Genomic DNA, 22,498 nt, shown 5'->3' on the forward strand with positions numbered 1-22,498 from the left:
CCATTGCTGAAAGACTGTGCAGAAACAATAGCTTGAAATTTGTCCAGACTTAGTAAAATTTGAAAGTTTGAAGAATAATTGATGTTTCTAGTCAGTGTATTTTTCATTGTAACAATCTCCTGTATTGATTTGGTTTACAATCTATGGTCTTTTGTGTTATATGTGTATTTCACTAGTTATCTGCCTGAGATTTCAATAGTTGGGATTTTTTTCGTCTTCGCAGTAATGTCAAAGAAATATAGGGCTCGGTGGTTTTTAAATTTGGGGCTTAGCGAAAAAGAAAAAACCCATTCTTGATGAAAGCTTTCACTGAGTTAGAAAGAAATTTATACTTTGCCTTCCTGACAGCCAGTAATTATCAGCTTGCAGTTACTTTTGAGAGATGTTTGCCCAGAGTTGAGGGTTTCTCCTATTGATGATCTGAATGATGGATTAAGTCTCATGTTAATTCTGTAGTTTACCTCAGCAGTCTGCTAGCCTGTGTAAAATTACTGTTACTGCTGGACACACATGTTTAATTCACAAAAGTAATGTTGGACTTGGAGAATTAATGTACTTCCCCACTTCAAGGAACTTAGAGTGGGAGAGAGAAGAACACCAGGGATATGATACCAGACTGATACAAACACCCCTATTTTTTGTCCCTGTTCACAGCAGAACTGCTCATGTGTGGTACCTGCATGTTCTCTGCAGTTCATTTCCTCCTGATCTCTCTTGAATCCACTCTTTTCAGAACCCAGCTTTCCACCAAAACTGTTTCGGTTGGGACCAAGAATGGTTTTCAGGTCAAAAGGAGAGTCAGTTCTCATTCCTCCCTGTCCTGGCTTGCAGTTACCATTTGAAATGGGTGGTCTTTCTCTGTTCCTTCAAACACTGCATTCTTCTGGTTTTGCTTCAGCTTAACTTGCTATTCTTCCCAGTCTACTGGTTCTTTATCATCTTCCTGACTGTAAAAGTTGGGGTATTCTAAGATGAAGTCCTTGGTCCTGGTTTATTCTCTGTTGAAACTCACTGTCTTCGAGATCTCGTGCAGTCTCTTGGCTTTAAATTCCACCTGTGCATGACAGTTTCCAAATTTATATTTCTCATCTGAACTTCTCTCTTGACCTCTAGACAATGTATTTCCACTTGGGATATCTAGCAGGCATCCTAGACATAGTGTGTCCAGAACTCCTCATCATTCCTCTATGTCAAACCTACAGTCTTTCCTGTATCAGTTATCCCAGAAATAAACAATGGGATGTGCCTTTCCAGGCTCATGTGGGTATATATGTTTATTTCTCAACACCATTCATGAGATAATTTTGTGCCCACTGTTTTCTTCCTTTAACTATCCAATACCCGCTTTACTATGAACATATTTTACATACTCATATATTCTTTGGAAACCTAACTTTTTAGTAGCTACTCGGTTGTACCATCATTTATTAACTAACTACCCTTTTTGGTGAACATTGCATTGCCTCCCATGACTTACTGTTAAAATTTAAACTGTAACTAGTATCCCTGTTACATTTAGTATCCTTGGATACTAAGGATACAAAAGATACAAGGATACAAGGATACAAAAGAAAAAAACAGGTCATCGTTCTAGTTCTGCACTCTCCCAGTATGGTGGCCACGGGTAGCTGTTCAGCACTGAAATGTGGCAAGTCCAAACTAAGAATTGCTGTAAAATGTAAAATACAGATTTCAAAGACTTAGTTTAAAAAAAAATCTTATTAATAATTTTTATATTGATTACTTGTTGAAATATTTTCTTTTATTGGACTAAATAAGATATACTTTAAAAACTGACTTCATCTTTGTCTTTTTACTATTTTAAGTGTGACTATTGGAAAATTAAATATTATATATATGGCTCACATTATGTTTCTGTCGGACAGTGCTGTTTTAGTTGCTCAGGTCAAAAACCTTGGCGTCATCCTTTCTTCTTCTCTTCCTCTTATACTCGGTATTCTGTTAATATTTCTCTTATTGATTGAATTAATTTTATATGTTACTCCACCAGAATATGTTTCATGAGGGCAGGAACGTTTTTATTCACTGATGTATCTCCAGCTCTGAAAACAATGTTTAGCACATATTAGGTGATGAGCAAGTACTTGTTGAATGGATAAGTAAATAAGTTTACTAGTACCCAGGTGCTCTAGGGATTTAAAGAGAACAACTATGGGTGTTTTGGGAGAGAAGACCACTCACTGCTGCTTCCTATACTGAAATTAACTAGTAGGAGATAAGACTGGGTGGTTATGGTGGGGCATTGTTGGAAAAGGTCTTAAATCCCAGGGCAAAGGATCTATATTTAATTCAGTGGAAAATAAGGAACCACTGAAATTCTTTAAGCAGCAGATTGGGGTTTACTTTAATCTTATAACTGAGAGAATAGATAGATGGATAGACAGTTGATAACAGTGCATTAAAGAATAATTGATGAGATTATAGAAAGACCAAGAGACAAGAAGACCAGTTGGATGGATAATGCAATCATGCAGCTGAGAATTAAGGACTAGCTAGCTGAGAAAGTGAAAGAAAAAGATGCATGAAACCATCCATTGGTAGAAGCTATAGGATTTGGCAACTGATTGCATGTGGGAAAGGAGGGACAAGTAGTTAATGATGACTTTGCTCTGTCCTCGATGATAGAGTTGATGGAACAGATAAGGAAAAGAAATGAAGAAGCTTGAGGAGGCAAGGTTTGAGGGAAATTGGTGATTTCAGTCTTGGAAAGTCTTCAGCATGAAATGAGATGTCTCCTGAATTCCTGAAATGTTTTCATGTGTCTTTTAAGGCTCTTCAATAATAAGTGCACATTTAACCAAACTTGGGGGCTTGCCGCCTCTGAATTTGTCTGCTATGGAGGTGTTCTGGAAAAGACAAAAGAAGGAAGACATTGCTTTTACTAGTATTTGCCAATGAAAATCTAGTGATCTCAACTTTAGATCTGCAGACTGCAGAAACAATTATTACCCCTGAGTAAGTCTGGGCCTCCTAATAACCTGGAGTATTGGTGAAAGAATGTCTAGTGTAGAGTGTTGGCTTGCTGCTAATTAGGATTGGCATGTTGGAGCAGTCAGTGGGACTCAAACTGAATTATTTGAGTCATGTTTGCAAAGAAAGTCAGGAAGTATGTTACAAATTATTTTGGTGGTGATATTTTATTTTCTAACTTCCTGTAGTCTTTAAAAACTGAAGTCTGCTCTGCCCTCGTCTACTCAAAAGCTTTCTGTACTGGCATCAAGGAGCCTTACATAAAGGTGCTTTGAATGCTTGGCCAGTGTTTGTGGGCATCAGGGATAAACTCATCCATTTCTTCTGGTTATTTAAGGATGAACTCAAATTAGTACCACTATAGTTGACTTTATCTCTTATTTTTGATGATTAGTGCCAGGTCTTCATTTAAAGTTATGACTGTACCTTGGAGGTAGCTTGTTATGGGATTCTTTTTTACCTAAAGCTTAAGTTGTAAAAAGCACTCATGAGATTTAACCAGGCTAAGTTTTGAAGAAATGTATGTTTTGTTATCAACTCTCTGCTCCCTGAACTGTCTGATTTGGTGCATCCAACAAATATTTATTGTGAATCAACTATGTGTTAAGTGCTATTTGTATAAATAAAAACTCCTGCCTTCATGGAGTTTACATTTTAGTAAGAGAAGACTGACAATAAACAAACTGAAATATGTTGACTGTTAGAGGATGGTTAGCACTAAGTAGAAAAGTGGGAAGTAGCGGTAGGAGTTATGATGGGTTGGACTTGCAGTTTTGGTTTGGTTGGTCAGAGAATGACTGACTGAGAGGGTTACCACTGAATGAAGGTCATGCAGAGGGCTGCAGGAAGAGCTTGTCAGTCATAGGGAAGAGCAAGGGCACAGGTTTGGGGCAGGTGTGTGCCAGTCGTGCTTGAGTGATAACCAGGAGGTCAGTGGGTCTGGAGTGGGATGAGTGAGAGTGAGAGCAGCCTGAGACGAGATCTGATGGGGAACGGGGACCAGACTGTGTAAGGCCTTCTAGGTCCTGCGGAGAGGAGAAAACACTGGGAGGTTTGAGCATGGGGGTAACGTGGTCTGCCTTGCCTTTCACAAGACTCACCTTGTCTGCTCTTTTGAAACTAGACACCAAGGAGCCAAGAATGGAAGTGGGAGATGAGTTGGGAGGAACTGTGGTGATCTTGGCAAGAGATGATTGGGACCAGGGGAGCAATGGAGATAAGAGATCAGATTCTTAGTATATTCTGAAGATAGAGTGGATAGAAACTGCCGAGGGATTTGGGTGTGAAAGAAAGAGGGAACTAAAAATGACAGATTTTTGGCCTGAACAACTGGCAGGATAGAGTATCTATGTAGCAAATCATTAAACTTTGTGTGAAATTTCCTTATTGTTTTCAATGAAATTTGAAATAGAGTATCTGGGTTCCTTTTTGGTAGCCTTGAGTCATTTTTTAGTTTCCAAGGTTTATGAATGTCAAAGAATTTACTTTCTTTCACCTGTCATTCCTCAGGATTCTTCCTTTTTATTCTTCATTTAAAATTTTCCCTTTCCCCCTGTATAGAGAACCTATTGTTTTCTGAAACTTTTATCCTTTGCTGTAGTGGATTATAGCTACCTTCTCACCATTTTATTTAATTGGAATGTTGGCTGCAATTATAAATCTGTTGTGATATATATTTACTTGTTTGTAGGGAAAAACCTTTGATGTAGCAGTATAACAAAGACTGTAATATATTTTGTTCTACTCCAAATTTAGTAATTTGGTCTAATAAATAACTTTATATGGAGGACACATTTTCTTTAAAAAATAATCATGATTTGTTGGAGTAGGGAAAGGGAATGGGATAATGTGGCTTCTAGTCTTGTAAAAATTTAAAGTTAAAAAAAGGAAAAGAAAGCATACCAGTTACTGAAAAGTTTCATTGTGAATAATAGATTGACAGTATTACCTAGTTACCCTTTGTAGGTGGATGAGGTAGCATTAACTGATGATCAAGGTTCTGATAATTGTAACTTGGTGGTGATTTTAAGATTATAATGGTGATCTGTGACCTATTTCTAAAGTTTTGTGTTTTTTCCGAACATTTTGAAAGTGTTTATCTTAGTACATTCAGTTTTGAGTTATCTATGCTTATGGGAGTCTGATAATGAATTGATATCTTAATTCCATAGTAAATCTGAAAATTGACTCAAGGCAAGACCAGTGCTACCAGTGCTATGAAAATGTAGCATACAGTAACGGTCCTGTCACTACTTATGCTGGGGACACAAATAAGAATTAAAATAATGAGAAGGTAGGTAGCATTAAGTGTGGGGAATAACTTGGATAAGAGAAATATCAACTGGATTATTTTAGCCAAAGATAAGCATTTTCTATATGATTGTATAAACTTTTCTGAGTATTCAGTATAAAAATATAATTCTTCAATTAATTATAAAAATAAACCAAACTTCTACACAGTGTCACCAAGGGTAGCCATTTCTGTCACATGTCAACATCCTCAAACCTTGTTTTGTTAATTGAGGTATAACTGACACATAACATTATATTAGTTTCAGGTGTACAATGTAATGGTTTGATATTTGTATGTTTTGTGAAATGATCACCACAATAAGTCTGGTTAACTTCTGTCACTATTCATAGTTACAAAAATTGTTTTTTCCAGTGAAAAGGACTTTTAAGATCTACTCTTTTAGCAATTTTCAAACATGCAATATAGCATTATTAACTATAGTCACATGCTGTACATTGCATTCCCAGTACTTATTTATTTTATAACTGGAAGTTTGTAGCTTTTGATGCATTGCACCCATTCTCCCTCCCTCCCCGCATGTCTGGCCACCACCAATCTGTTCTCTGTATTTATGTGCTTCAACATGCTCAAATCTTGAACCTTCTTTCCACCCTGTCTCTTCAAGATACTCACCCATCTGCCTCCCATCCCCCTCCTCTTCTCTAGCCCCTTCCCCTCCTCCTCTTCCATCTCTCCCTTCCCTGCCCCTCCTACTTCTCTCCCTCTTCCTCCCACTTCTCCTCTCTCCTCTTATCTTTCCACTGCTAAACTGCCACCTGCTTCTTCATTTCTCACTCATTCCAGCTGCTGCCCACTTCTCCACTTCATTCATCCACTTCATTCACTTCAACCTGCTTCCAACCTAAAGCTATTCTATAAAAAGTCACCAGTAATGATCAAATGATTAAATGTAATATGCCCTTTTTAGACCGTATCCCAAATAACCTCTTGGTAGCATTTGACACTGTAGATCACCATTCCTGAGGGTTAGGTCAACATGAGGAAGCATTATGAACTGTCAGATGTCCCTGCCTTTCCACGTTTGCCCCCATCTGGTATGTTCTTCCCCTCTTTGCCTTCTTTGTCCCAGTGTAAGCCCACTTAACCCCCTGAAAGACTTCCCAAATCCCAACAAGATTAATTCTTCCCTCTTCTCTGCTAGCAGCCATGCAGCTTTTTCATTCGTCTTATTATATGCGTGACCTTGTTTTGCATTGTTACTTGAGGGGTTGGCCACTGAGATCCTTTAGGGCAAGGACCTCTTTATTCATCTTTGTTACTCAAACTCTCAGTATATAGTAAGCACTCGATAAACGCTTATTGGAAGAATGAATTAATTTTGTTATGATGCACATTTAGGGTTTAGAAATCATTACATCATCAGTATTTGTGTATGTTCATACCTCTTCTTAAACTTCAAAATGTAACTGAAAGTTTGAAATTGGTATGAATCTCTGAACTAACTTTCTAAGCCTTAATGCCAGGTATCTGGTGCTAGTGAGAGGATGGAAGGACAGGGGAGAGCTCTTTGCCTTTAATCTCATCCTCAATTCCTTTCTGCTCACACGCTTGTCCCAGTCATAAAGAGCTCCTGAAACCTTCAGGGTGGAAGTGCTAACTTTAAGTTATATTTGTGCTCTCACATTTTCTGTTTAAACAGTGATGAAATAAGGTGAGTCTCAGAATAAATTCATTTATGAGAATAATAGCAAACAGAAAAACAAAATAGAACAATAAAACAACCAGATTATCATTTGGGAGAAAATGAATAGGGTGCCCCTTGCTAGAAAAGTTCTGAAAGTTTTGTATTTCTTTTAATAAAATAAATTCTTATAATAATCTGAATATAATAATGTATTAACAAATATAATAAATATAATGTGATTAAAATATAATAATAGAAATTTGTATATTTATAAGTTTGTAAATTTTCTCATTTTATTAAATTTTAGTATGATTAACTCTTAGGTGTCCAAAATAGTTGAACAGTATTTTACTTTTCAAACCTCACATCTTCACTTTTATGTATATAATTCTTTCATATACTAGGTTTGACTTAGAGAAAGAGAATATTAGAGCTGCAGTAAAATATAAATATTTTTGAGAGGATATTCATAGTCACTAGCTTTTGTTCTAAATTGACAGTACTCTCTGTTTTTTTGGTTTTGTTTTATTTTGTTTTTTCTGGCCAGTACTGTATATGGCAATTTCTACTTCATTTATGAAAGAAGGTACGCATTCTGCATCTTGAACTCTGTGAAAATGTGCAGCTCTAGCAGTTACACTGGATGGTTCTGCTGTAGTTATTAAAACACAGATGGCACTCATTTCTTTCCCAAGTGTTTGATTGGCAGATACTTGTGATCAACACTTCTCTCAGCTGAACACGTTGGCACCATCTGCCTTCTAGACTTACAGTGGTCAGCGGCAGTTTCCTGATCATCACACGACGCAGCTTAAAGAGGGTATTCCTCTTGCTGAAGCCATCAAATGACTTGTGAAAAATTATGTGTGATATATAAGGGTTTTCATGACAGTTGATTTGCAACTTAATGAAATATTCATTAATAAATATTTTTTGAAATCCACCATTCCCTTTCTCTGATTAAAATATTTAGAGCATAACATAAAATCTACATCTTAAAAAGTTAAAGTTTCTAAACTAATTGAGCTGATGGGGCATTTTGTTTTTAGTGAGGTTGTTAGAGATGATTTCAGATCAGGGTCCTGTGTTTTGAACCAACAGTGTGAGCACTAGTTAAAAATAAAAATACTTTAGGATGCTGTCTCCTAAACCCAACCCTAAAATAGTTTAGAAGAATATACTAATTTAAAATTTTTTGTATATTTATAACTGTCAGAAACAGATTATGATAAATGGCACTTCTTTATCTAAATAGCATTGTGAAAAATAGAAATTTAGGTACATCCAATTTTGATCAGATAAGTGCATGTGGATTGATTATTATGGAGAAAAACATACATTCAAGACATTGGAAGCACAGAAATAATGACCTTTTAAAAAGAAGAAAAAGATAATTATTTTATTGTCCTGGAAATATATTCTGAAATGTATGATACTTATGCAAACATATAGTCTAGATTTGTAAAGAATACACATGTGTTATGTGTAATAACATAAATTCTATATGCAATTAAATAATGGAAAACTTTGCTGTCTAAATAGATATATAATTATGATTGCCAAGATGAAAAACAAGCTATTTGGTACTTATGGTGGAAACTGAATGAGTTGAGCTATTGCTAATAGAATGTTAAAACAAAGAATAAAGGAATTATATTGAAAAACATTCTGAAGAACCTTGGAATACACTCATTGCTTATGGTTCCTGTGGAAACCAGCTTATGGCAAAGAGCAAGAGTGACTTTTGGGACTTTGGTAAGAATTTTAAGATTAACTTGTAAAGCTAATCACTCCACACTTGCAGTGAAGAGTAAGGTGAGTTTTGGAGGTGAACCAACAGAAAAGAAGGATAATAATCACGAATGTATAGAAGTTTATCATCTTCTCTTACCAGAAAACTTTAAAGATAAACTTTGGATTAGCTCCTCATTTTGTTTGAGTCTGTAGTCACCTCTATTCAAGCTTGGAATTTTTCAAGGTAAGGAGTAGGGTGGGAAGGACGAGTTTTAACTTTATTTAAAATGCATTCTGTTTTATGTAGTAAACATTTGTCCTGAGAAGTCCGCATTCTCATAAAGGGAAGGACATAAGTAATTTTGATACAGCAGACTAGAGTAAGTGCCATAAACAAGGTGATGCAGAAGTTCAGAAAAGGGGGTTCCCAAGTTAGGAGGCGCTCAGACCACCTGAACGTACACGTGCTCATTCACTTAGGTTCTCCTGCTCTCACTTGGGCTGTCTTCTTTCCCAGCCCATTTCTTCCTTCTGTGCCAGCTTTATTCTGCCGACATTTTCTATACAGTTTACATCTGCAAACACCCATCTTACGATAATATACTATGAATATATAATAAGGATTTTCAGAGAACTTTATCCAAAGGCATTTGGGTGACAGCCAACATTTGTTGTGTACTTACTGTGTGCCCGACACTTTTCAAAATACTTTCTCATTTCCTTCTCACTTTATTTTGCAAATGAGGAAACTGCCCAAAGTGACCCAGCTAATTCAGTAGTGGGTCTGGGATCACTCCAGGCAGGCTGCTTGCAGATTACTGTAAACCCACCTGGCTCCTAGAACTGCCCAGAGCGTAAAGAGTAAATGTCTTCCTCATCCCCACCCACCTCTGGATTAAACCAAGGAAGGGGCTGCAGAGGATATTGAGAAGACAGCCTCACCATGAGAAATTGAACTAAAAAGAGGTAAGGGGAGCTGAGAAGGGCAGTCACAGCCGGGAGAGACTGTGGGTGCACAGGCACCCACCCGGCACACAGCTCCCTTGGCTGGTACACAGACTCCATGCTTGCCCACCAGGTCCCTCCGCCTCCCCCTAGTCAGTGCCCCTCCACCCGTGTCCATCCTGAAGGCTGATGGGCAACCGAGAGACAAGGTGAGAAAAAGTACTCCTGAGTGGGAAAGAAGTTTCATTTCATTACTTTTTTTTTTCCCAGTTAAAAGGGATTTCTGAGCATCTGGACTAGGTATTGAAGGGGATGTGCAAAAGTGAATCTCCTACTACAAATATGATAGGAAGTGCACAGGCCTGGGGGAGCGTCACAGGACTGAGTTTCAGTCCCAGGTTTTACACGAAGTTTCTCTGGTTCGTTGTCTCCTTGTGGGTAATGTGAAGGAGCTGGGCTAAAATTTTAGAGTCCCTACCAGCTCTGAAAAAAAGTTCATGATAACGAGCTTAAAATCTATCCGAACAGACAAGAAAAATGTGTATAAAATGTTAAGTAGAGGGAAAAACTTATATGTGGTGGAAGAAATAAGAATGGAGGTTATTCACGAGGGTGTGGAGATTGATTGGAGGGGAGCTGCCTACGGATAAGGTGGTTACTCATGGAATTGTACATTTGAGATGAGCATTTCATTCAAATACACAACAAAGAAAAAAATTATGCATGTTAAAAAATGTGTCTCACATCTATGTGGAGGTTCCAAATAACAAACTCCAAGTAAGGGCTAAAAATTCTGGAGAGGTGCTGTGTTAGGAAGGTGGTCTAAGATAGCTCAATAACCAGCATCACTTTTTGTGTGAATGATAAGCTGTTATTTTGCTTCCCTCAGCTATTTTTATTTCATGAAATATTTTTGAGACTATTTGATTTTTCTCTTTTTTCTTGTCTTTTAAAAATTGCATCACATTTTTCTTTATCTTTTTTTTTTAATTAGCTGCAACTATTCTTCAAATGACCCTCCTTAGCTTTTTTTTCATTTTAAATCCTGCAGTTACTGTGTGAAGCTTACATGTCTAGACAGTTCCTGGCACATAGTTAACACTCCATTAATATTAGTTACAAAGAACTGTTGAATTTATTTCGCTATATATTTGTGCTTCAGCATGACTTACGTTTTTTTGTTTAATCAATTAAACATTCACCTACTTTTTCTACCCTTTTTCTAGAGATATGTTAGTATACTTTCGACTGTTCATTAAAAATTTTCCTCTGTTTTTTTCTTATTTAAAATTCTTATCTTTGTTTCAAACCTTAAACTGTTATTTCACTGCTCCTTTAACCTTGGTGGTCAACTAGCTTACCCATATGTACAAATAGCACATTAAGAGTGACTTGATTGAAATTGGTTTTTTTTTTAAGGTCCAGTCTAAAAGTTAAAAAAGTGCATGATCTGCTGTGTTAGATGACACCAGTATTAGAAGATAATATAATTAAAATGCGTTATACACAAATGTCTTGCATTAAACAAGAAGGAATGATAGAAGGAGAGGGAAGAGATGAAAGAAGCTGGAATACTACTCTTCCTAAAAGATGAAGTATTAAGCACGGAAAGAAGCATAAGATAAGGGAGGGCAGCAGTGTCTGCCCCGTTTGTGATGTTCCTTATATTCTATGCTGTCCCAATGCCACTGACATAGTTGGCCAATCTTGATTTTTGCTAGTTTGAATTCATTCTGGGCCATGCTGACTTAGTGATTGTTAGTTTTGGTCTTTTTTCCCTCAGTCCCCTAAACTCTTAACATTTCATGCTCAATGTTACTTGTTTCCAAAATTCAAAAGGCAACACTAATCTCTGAAATTGAGGGTTAGAACAGAAAGTGGAACAGTGGCATAGGCACCAGTAACTGGAGTGTGGCGGCATAGGCCCCAGTAACTGGAATGTGGCGGCATAGGCCCCAGTAACTGGAATGTGGCGGCATAGGCCCCAGTAACTGGAGTGTGGCAGCATAGGCACCAGTAATTGGAGTGTGGCAGATGAAAGTGAGGTGGGCAAGGTGGACCACAGTTTGGTCCAGGAACACTGCTCCTGACTTCCCATTCTCCAGCAGGTAAGGGCAGGCTGGAGCCACGTGCTTAGGCAGTAGGAAGGGGGAGGATTGGGGCTCAGTATCTTACATGATTATAGCCCTAGCTCCTGGAGAGCTAACTCCAGACTGCTTAGAGTTTTAATCTGAGCTGGTTTTGATAGCTAAAGGTGTCCAATCTAAGAGTTTTGATAGAGCAGGAATGGGGTGTGGGTAGTGGTAGTATCTGAGGTCATGGGGTAAAGTGATGGGATTAGACAACTTTAAAAGAAAACAAACATGTTTCTAAAGAACTTTGTAAAAATTTCAATTCTCGATTCTTTTAGTATAGTTCACTGGGTGGCCAGATTCAATGCATGAATCCCCAGCTGGGCATTAACTCCAGGTTCTCTTAAGTGCAGAGAAGCACCACATCACTTCCATTTTTAAGGATCCTGGGTTATTAAAATCTGAATGCCAAAATCATGTTACACAACTGCGGCATATTATAAATGTTTCCATTTAATTTGTTAAACTCCTCTTACCACAGTTATAGAATACCATGGCTGAATGTGTGATGTAATCTGAGGGTAACAGTAGAAGTTCATGTTTAAGGTTCTTCAGCTAGCCACATTGCTCTCTGTTTTCCCACTGCCAACCCTCTGAAATTTCTCAACAGTGAATAGTTAAACTTCTCCAAATGGACGTGATAGAAGTTATTTTACAGAATTGTACCATATTGAGAACCAAAAACTTCTCAAAAGCTACCTCTTTGAAAGAAAAAAATTGGGGAAGAGGAAAATGAATGAAGAGTTAGAGTCATGAGAAGACAGAAAAAAGTTTTTTATTAAGTGTTAGTTACCTCAGAATTACTAGATCCTTCACATTTTTAAATTTTATCACCAAAGCAGAGATTTTTAAGAGTATCACACGTTGCTACAAATGAGAATGAAATAGCACTGTTAATTAGCAACAATTAGTTGAAATAGAGTCATAAGTTGCTATAAGGTCTTATTAAACTTTAAGGAAGAAAAATTACAAGAGAATTAAACAAATATTTTTTTAAAACAAAGTGGAAATTAATGGTATATTATACTAAAAATTAAAAAAAAATTTAAATCAGAGCTTAAAATATTTTTTTCTCCTTAATGTATTTCATTTTAAGTAACCTACTATCATGCAGAACTTTGGTGTGGGAAATAATCAGACATGAAAGACTGAGCAACTGGGTGGTTCAGGCCTTCTCACATCTGTGACTTTGTTCCTGGAAGGAACACTGAAGCAGATGCCAAACTACAGTCAGAGTGAGCAATTAAAATCAAGTAATCTTAGGGCACACTTGACAAAGATTTGGAGTTCGGATCCTCTCTTTCCTGATATTTTTTTCCAAAAATGGACATGAGTAAAGAGGCAGAAAATGACCCAAAATCAAGCTGTAAACTCCAGGGGTCCTGAGTTTAAGTTTACTATAAAGCCTTACATTCCAAGCTTGTTAACTTTTAATAGACCTATTTTCATGTCTACTTTATAAAGCAGAGTGCAGATTTAGGATAATCTTGTCACAGAAAGGGAATAGCTGGATCTCAAATAAACTCTGACCATGAAAAAGATAGATGTTCTGCTGCCTTTTCTATTTCTCTGTTAAGGAGAAATGCACTTAAACTTTCATTATTTTAACTTTTTGTGTATGTTTCTAGTTTACTGAGCATCAAGTTAATTTAACTTAACACTTTTGTTCTTTTGATTTTATAGTGGTTAGGAGCATTGGAAATGGAAATATTTAAAATGGCATTTGGTTTATTAAAAGCCCACAAAACTAGCAGATGGTTTAGGGAGGCAGCACTAAGGATGCTACTTGATCCTTGATTCAGGACCATACTTGATGCTGCATCTGGAAGAAGAGCTATGCCAAGAACAATGCCGTTGAGTTAAAAACAGGTTTTCATAAATATTTAGGAAAATAAGAGATAAGTGTTCATGAGCATAGTATATGAAAGCAAATAGATATTCCATGAGAAGAAGGATCTGCAAACTTTTCTAAATCTGTAGTATTTATTCATGTAACATTTTAATAAACCTGTGGACAATAGAATTTTGTAATGAATCCAGCCAAAAACTTTATAGCTCCATTGCTTTATTTTATTCATTCTCTGTGCAAATAGAAATTATCATTTGTAATAGTCACTGAAATAGTCATTGTGTATTTAAACTTTCTCACAGTAGACACAGAGTCTCCAAGTTTTCGTCTTTAAATATTTCCTCAACACTTAAAACACTAAAAAGCTTTGTATAATTAATTGGTACTGTGTGCAACTGTGATAACTGACGTCTGGTTAATTTTCCTGTTACTCATTTTAATGTTTTGTTATAATCACTCTATTTGTGAAAGTTTTTATGCTTTCTGCTTAGGAATACTTTTTTTTTTTCTGATGAGGAAAAGAACAAGGCTTCAAAGCAATGTTAAATATAGGTGGCAGTGTTTCCTAATTAGTTTTATGAAAATAGAAATAAATCACTTAAAAATTCATGAGCTTCTTTAACCTCTTTTTTATTAAGAAATGTAAACTTTCTGGAATAAGGACTCACTCTAAAACATTTTTGTGTTATAATCCATGTAATTAGCATATTGTTGCTAGGTTTAAAGTAGACTTCAGGAGACTCGGCAGATGCTGAATGGTCAGAAAATAGGAAATCAGCCACTGCTAATACAGGTCCCAATTGATGATAGACCTGTGTGGGTATCCTCAGACCCAAGAGACTCAACAGCTGGAAAGGGAGTGCATTTTCTACCTGAACGTTGGTACTCTGAGAGTCCCGCAGACTCCTTACCTGCCAGCCTCATGTGTAAGTTAACAGCAAAAGAAAAAAAATCTAACTTAAGCCATTTTCAAATGTATGAATTAAATGGCTAATAGTTTTATTTTCAAAATCGAGCATTTCCTTATAGAACTTCTCAGAAGAAATTTTGGGTAGTGGATCTCCATAGATACAGGTGGGTTTAGATTCTATGATTAAGTCATCTTTCCTCCAACATTGCAAGTTTTAGATCTAAGAGTTGGGTGAGAAATTAAATACTACCCAAATTAAATGTATTATTAATAGTTCAAGAGATTAGACTCAGAAGAGAATCAGCAGCAATCTTCATAAGAACCTGACCATTTACTATTTGCCTGTGTATGAGATCAAATAGATTTTAGTGTCAGCATGCTGTGCTGGAAAGACCATTTAATGTGGAGTCATGAGGCGCTGGCCTGGAGTTCAAGCTCCAGGAGAACAGGCTGTGTGAACTTGGCACACAGAACATGGTTACAGAACCTCTTTGAGTCTCAGTTTCACCACAAGGAATAAGAGTACATATGAGAATAATATTACTTTCTGGGGTTGGACTATCATGAGAAGTAAGTGAGATTGTTTATGAAAGTTATTTGTGCATTGTAAAACTTTGGTTTGAATTCTGACCCTACTTCTTTATGGCACTGTAATTTTGGATACATTACCTAACCGAGTAAAGCCTTATTTTTTACATCTTAAAATGAGGATAACTACACAGTGTTTACAAACTGTTACAGAGTAAGAGCTCAAAAAATGTTAGTTGCTCACTTTTTTCTTAAAAACTAAATCTCTGTGAATGTATTTAGTGTCATCTAGAGATTTAAAATAATGTATTAAGATTGTATTTTGCTTCAAGTCACTGAAAGTCCATCTCAATAGGTGTTTATTTTTACTTGAAAACTTAATTCTCCACATAATTTCCTATAAATATAAATAACTTGTAAGCTAAGCATTTATGTAGAATGAGAAGCTTTCTTCCTAGACAAATAATGTCCCCTCCTTATGTAGTGTTTTAGCTTTCTGATATAAGGAACTTAATGAAGGAATGGATGGCCAGGATGCTTTAATTGTTTATAATTTGTCATAATTAATACTTTAAATTGTTCTGTTGGTTAATTTGGTATAAAACAAGAAGTGCTTATATGACTCCACAAATGTTCAGTAAAATTTTTTTTAATTTTGAGAGGAAAACCCATTTGAGGCCACTCTGAGCTGCTAGTGCCTTCGCTAGAGAACATATTTGAGATGCACCAGCGATTGCCTACCTCTTATGATCCATTTAGAGTCAACCTCAAGCCCTTTTCCTGAGGTAATGGGATTAGCACTCTGTTTGGACTGCAGTCCTTAAGGATACCGATTTGTTTCCGAATGTCCTACCTGGTAATTCTATGCCCCTTGACAGGTTTTACAATGTAACGGATACTGTCGGAATGGAAGACATAGACCTCAGACCTCTTTCTGTCTGCTAGATTAGGAAATTCAAAGACTTTAAGAGAAAAGTATTCTGTCTTGAAATACTTAAAATTAGTTGCTCTTCATTTTTGTTTTTCAATGTTGGTGTCATTGAAGGGATGTGATGAATAACCTAAATTCAGAAAATAGTGATATATAGATGTTTTTATAAACCAATGAACCATATATGAAAAAATTTCCTTGATTTTTACTACTTTTAAAAGAAAAGTATGCTAATAAATGTTTTCAATTTAAGTATATCAATTGATAATTAAAAATGTTCTAAGGTGGTTTGGCTGGAATTCATTATAAAAGGAGTAAAAGTCAAAAACTGTCCTATTCTTTTTTATCCTCTTTCAATAAACCATTTGTTAATTCCACAGAATGATGATATAGGCATACTGAGACACTAGGATCCTTGGAAATAAAAGAAGACAAAATATTAGTAAAATTTGTTTTATGACACATTCCTGATCATATTCTAATTGTCTTATTCCCTTTTGTTTTTAATTATATCCTAACATGAATAATGACTGAACACTTAAAATAAATATTACTTTTAGAAAATGTCCATAATTATAAAATATTCCAAGTCTGTTTTCATGAAGCATACTTTTTTATAGCTAGAATTCCAATGGAATGTAAAATATACATTACAATGTCTTTTGAAGGTCACCATGAGTTTAATATAAAAACCACTCTTAGATAACACTGAATAATTTAGATTAAAAATTATTGTATAGTAAAACTTTACCAGATAGTTATCATATTTTTCTCTTTTAAAACTATTCTCAATTTTTCTAAAATATTCTATTTATTTTTCTTTCTTCTTAGATATACTTTATTCATTATACATTTACCTTGTTTTGATGGCTTCTGGTTATAACTTTGAATATCAGTTGTGTCTGTGCCATAGAAACCACGACGTACATCCTAGAGAACACTGACTTTAGGGTCAGAGCCCTACTCTCTGACTACCTAGTGTAAGTTACTTAGCCTCTCTGAGAATCAGTTTTCTCATCTGTGAAATGGGGCTAGTAATACCCATCTAGAGCACTGGTGAGGATTACATGAGTTTGAATGGCATCTAACAATGTCTGGCATATGGAAGGTGTGCAATAAATTTAGTGCCGTAGTTTGTGGTAGATGGAAATGCAAATGGTTGGGTTTGAATTTGGGTTTGGAGCTAAATACATGCTGACTGCTCCTGTAGCCATGATTGTTTGATTGTTGATCATTTCTTTGTTTGCTTTTTATTTAAAAAAAAATTGTGAATGAAACTAATCTCAAAAGTAGATATGGCCCTCAGCCTAAGCTGAAAATATGTATGACTAAATCAATTGCATTTGCAAATAAGAAGTTCCTTCCTCATAAAGTTAAAGACTCTAAGGTATATAGCAATTCAAAGAGCTTAGTATATGCTAAGTGCTTAGTAACAGTAAGCAATTACTAATGGAAAGATGCAATCCTGGTAGTAGAGCTTGGGTGCTCCAAATATGGCTAAAAGACATATATACAAAATGTTTTCTATGTATTCCAGTTTAAACTAATCTTCATATTTTTAAAAAACTAAGCTTTAAATGATTATACTTAACAGTTAAACTAGCTAAATTTTGAGAATACATTTGAAAAGTAGCTAAATTTTGAGAATATATTTGCAAATATATTCATATATCAACTGTCCCTTTTGGATCTTTAATATATAGTCTTTAAGTTAAAGAGCCCAAAATTAACAGATAGGAGCTTTTTGTTTTTTGAAAATTGTACTTGTGAGAAAAAATTCTGAATATACTTTATTTTTTTATCCAAATGTATACAGATTGTTTGTGTGTTATATTACCTTTAGAAATCTCAGAATCTAGAAGAGATTTACTTAGTCCCTCTTTATGGGCCCTGGCATTGTAGCAGGTCAATGTTCTACTGATCTAACAACATATGTAAATTTCTTTCAGTCTACTAGGTGATTATTTCTGTCTGTAACCAGGGCTTATGTTTAGCTGACATGCACTGGTGTGACTGTAATGGTTGCATGGCTGGCATTCATTCTGACTGATTAGTACCTATGTAGGACCCGTTGTTAAATGTTTCTAATATCACCCCTGCCCAGAACTATTTATGTTTACATCCCTGTTTCTCATGTAAGAGTAACATAATCTTATTATGTGTCCTTTGTTTTTCACTATAGGAAGGTTGAAGTCATTTGAGTGAGATGGTTTCTACCATTTGGCTAGATCTTTCTGTAGAAGAACTACAGTATCTGGTGAGTTGTGGATTAATTTGTCACTGTTCTGAACCTCGGTGTTTCATAAAGGGTGTGGCACCTCACCACTGATATGCATTGTGAGGCCATTGTTTGACTTTTTCGGAGTATTTTTAGATATGAACTCGTAACTGCTTGTTCTTCTCCATGACTCTCCTATTACATGAAATTCCTCTGATGAGACGATATCCTAGATAATCCTGATCTTTAAGCCCAGGTGGGAGAGGTCTTTGTAGGAGATTTGATAATATTAGAGATCAGATTCACTTTATAAGGAGCATTTAAATCATTTTAGTCAATTAACATCCTAACTGGTTATTTGATAGCATCAAATGCCCAGGTTACCAGTGTGGCCCATGCCTTTTTCTCTGTTAGGCTGTCTATATTAATGAACAGCGTTTGTCTTCTGTTAAGTAAGAGTTCTGTCCTGCAAGTTAAACATTTTTGCTTTGAAAAAATGGGGAGGGAGGCTAAAGGAATCTCACAGATTTAAAAGGAATAATGTTTTTATCAGATATTAGATCTCTGGCTTTTTGGTTGTCTAAGAGTCTTAGAGTTGCAAAGCAACTCAGAAGCCAGCTCTCTCAATTTACAGATCAGAATATAAAGTTCAGAGCAGTTAAATTACTAGCGCAGGGATAGATACATTTCAGCTTCCATGTCAGTCAGCTCTGATTGGTTGGGATTTGGGCTGTTGGAAGCCATAGTTTGACATTCTTCACTTAGAACAAGGTCACATAGCTAGTTTGTGGCAGTCTGGACTAGAACTCAGTTCCTTTCATTTCTAATCTCATTTTCATTTCTCCGAGTCATTTTATTATAAACCTCATGAAAATCTTTATACTGAATACATTTTTATAACCTTGTAATCCATTATGTAGGCATGAAAATGTAAGATTCTGACATTTTTATTATATGCAAAGAAAGTGAAAATTATCTTGTTAAAAATAGCATGCTTATTATTCAATTTCGAAAATGCAGAGATGTGTGAAAGAGGAATGTGGCTTCATATACATATCTTTTAAGTATGGCCCTTCGTTACTGAGCTCTGTTTTACAAAGTGTATCATCAGCTTTTAAAAGGACGTGTTTCAACATGGATTAACTCTTTGGGGAATTAGCTTGAATTATTTATAAGTAAAAGCATACCTTGGAGATATTGCGGGTTTGGTTCCAGACCACTGCAATAAAGTGAGTATCACAATAAAGCAAGTCACATGAATTGTTTCGTTTCCCAGTGCTTATAAGTGTTATGTTTATACTCTACTGTAGTCTGTTAAGTGTGCAATCGCATTATGTCTAGAAAGACAATGTTCATACCTTAATTTAAAATATTATTGCTAAAATATGCAAACCATCATCTGATTCTTCAGTGAGTCATAATCTTTTTGTGGTCACTGATTATGAGGGGAGGGAGGGGAGGAAAAAATTAGGGGTTTAGGGTTAGCTACTATATATACTACTATATATAAGATAGATAAACAACAAGGGAACTATATTCAATACCTTGTTATAACCTATAATGGAAAAGGGAACTATATTCAATACCTTGTTATAACCTATAATAGGAAAAGAATCTGAGAAAGAATATATATGAAAAACTGAATCACTTTGCTGTACACTTGAACCTAATACAACTTTGTAAACAACTATACTTCAATAAAAAGTTGTTTGTTTTATAAGAAAAGATCATTTCTTATAGGTCACCATAACAGATATAATAGCTATTAATGAAAAAGTTTGAAATATTGCAAGAATTATCGAAATGTGACAGAGACATGAAGTGAGCCAACGCTGTTGGAAAAATGGGGCTCATAGTCTTGCTCAACAGAGTTGCCACAAACCTTCGGTGTGTAAAAAGCACAATATCTATGAAGCACAATGAAACAAGGTCGGTCTGTAATTGCCAAAACATGCATGTATCTATGTGTGTGGAATAGAAATATATTTGTCAATAGCTAAGAGTAATTGTTTGTATTGTGATGTTATGAATAATACAGCTGTATTTCATACTGTTTTTAAGCCCAGTGGGTATATTTTGTGTATTTCCTTGGATAACGCTGTTGGCACACAGTGAACATCTAACAAAAATGATAACTCTTTTCCCATACAGTATTTACTTTAACTAGAAAAAAATTACTGCTATGCTAATGTGGTACAATTTTAAAAGTTTGTTAAGATGCTAAATGAATTTCATAGCATTCTGTTACAGTATTATCATTTTTAAATAGGACTTGTCTTTTCTCTTCCTCTCTCTTTCAGCCTCTCTCTGTCCCTCTTATATATACATACACCTTCCTCCAGTCATTTGCCTCTCCTGTGACATGCTCTGTGTCTTCACCTCCTCACCTTAGTAACCAGCCATACCAAAGTCCTGCATTTCATTGAAACCCAGGCTTTTTTAAAGATGGTCTCAGGCTATTCCCTCTACTTCTTTGTCTGGTGGTTCTTTGTAGCCTGAAAAATTGAGAAATGTCCACATTTAACCATGATCACAACTTCCCACACTTTTCTGTGTCCTGGTATTTGAGTCCTACTTTGTGTCTGGCACTGTGTTGATTATTTGGAGGATACACAGTAATTCCTCTTTAACGAAAATATTAAAATATTATTGGAGCCAGCATCTTCTCAAGGCAGGCCCGACACTGACCCATGCCCACACCTAGGACAAAGCTCAGCTAGTCCAGTGTATTTCCAGGGCCTTGCATGTTTTCTTCCTTCCAGATATTACCCCCATTTTCTTTTATTCTGATATACTGCCTTTTATTCTGTGACTAGATACAAGGCTTCCTTGCAATTACTGGTTACAGTAATAAGTTATTGGAAATTCATTCACATGAAAGTGCATAAAACGCATAACTGGGCACATAACCAAATCTAGACTAACAGGAGAAAGAACTGCTAACGAATTCAGAGCACAGGCTTTGAGTCACATAGTTCTGGGATTAAGCCTTTTCTTTGAGACATCTGTCACTGAACAAGTGAAAGTTATGTAACTTCACTTAGACCACTGTTTAGTCATCTGTAAAATGAAGGTAATACGTTTTATCAACTGTATTCCTTGAAAGAGTAAAAGAAAAGTCTAAAAAATCGAGCGATTTGCTTGATTTTCAGTCAATGCTTGAAAATGTCAATTCATATAAGAACAAAATAGCAATGCACTGGACAACAGCAGAGGGAGGGAAAGTGAATAAAGAAGCTGAGGACTCTAAAGGCAGATTTTGTGGGGCACACATCCTTACCAGAAGGTCTTTCCTGTTTGACTTCTATTGGCTGGGGGACTACGGAGGCTCAGCGAGTTCTATCTTAGTTATATTTGTGCTGGTGCCTGCAGCTTTGCTTCCCAATATTTATAAACATTTTAGCTTGTTTTTCTTTGATGGTATTATTAAAAGGGTTTCATCCTCATCAAATCAAGTATTTATTAATTGAAGATTTCTACCCTCAAGTAGCTCTTGTGTAGAGATAATATGGACATACGAGAAATAATTAAAGTGTAGAACTTGTTCCATAAAGGTCATCAGTGCTATGGGATATCAGGGAAGGGAATGAACACTGTGGGGACGAAACATCATATGAATGACAATGCCACTTTTCTATTTTGATGTGGCCATTGAAATAAAATGGCTTAAAAGTATGTTTGACACCAGGACTCAATAAGCTTAGTCCTGAAGAAGCTTCTGTAAAAAATCATAATTTTGCCAGATCTTGTTTGCAAGATTTTGACTTCCTAGAAGACAGTAGGGGTTTCTTTGTTTTTGTTTTTTTGTTTTTTTAAGTATTTAGTTCATTTGCCATCAACTTTTGAAAGGCAGCTAGAGGCTTGGTTTCTTCACATTCCAATGAGTAGAGCCCAGAACTACCAAGGTGAAGGATGCCAGGTTTCCTAACCCTGTTTCCAGGGACCCACATTTTCTGGGAACAGATCCTACCTGGAGCCATTTGTGATTGATTATCCAATAAACTGTTATAATATGATGGTGAAAATACAATCTTTGTTTCTATTTGTTTGTCAGAGCCAAACGCAGAGGTACTGGAACTGCTTGCTTGTTTTAGTGACAATTCTGACTTCATATAGCAGAGAATCAAAGGCATATATAATTGATTTAATTATTGAATGTGTTTGACATTAAATGGTTCCCAGTTTTTGTTTTTGAAAATTTTAGTCAAAAGATGGACTTGAAATGTCTTCTTTAATTTTACAGTGAGTATTTGACTATATAAAAGGTTTTTTGAGTATGGTGGAATTCTCCTGAGTTCAGTGCCAATTTATTGATTCACTAG

The 22,498-nt window shown here is 35.8% G+C and overlaps 1 protein-coding gene across 10 annotated transcripts in view; it reads left to right on the forward strand.

Annotated features, from left to right (window-relative positions):
- The window catches only part of PAM (peptidylglycine alpha-amidating monooxygenase), a 214,337-nt gene that overhangs the window by 6,041 nt on the left and 185,798 nt on the right, over nt 1-22,498 (forward strand). For all 10 annotated transcript variants that reach the window (XM_032476440.1, XM_032476441.1, XM_032476430.1 and 7 more), the window contains exon 2: nt 18,141-18,215. The gene's annotated coding sequence lies outside the window, so the exon portion shown is untranslated. The remainder of the gene's footprint in view (nt 1-18,140; nt 18,216-22,498) is intronic.

This window comes from Camelus ferus, chromosome 3, assembly GCF_009834535.1.
Source record: "Camelus ferus isolate YT-003-E chromosome 3, BCGSAC_Cfer_1.0, whole genome shotgun sequence".
Lineage (NCBI taxonomy): Eukaryota > Metazoa > Chordata > Mammalia > Artiodactyla > Camelidae > Camelus > Camelus ferus.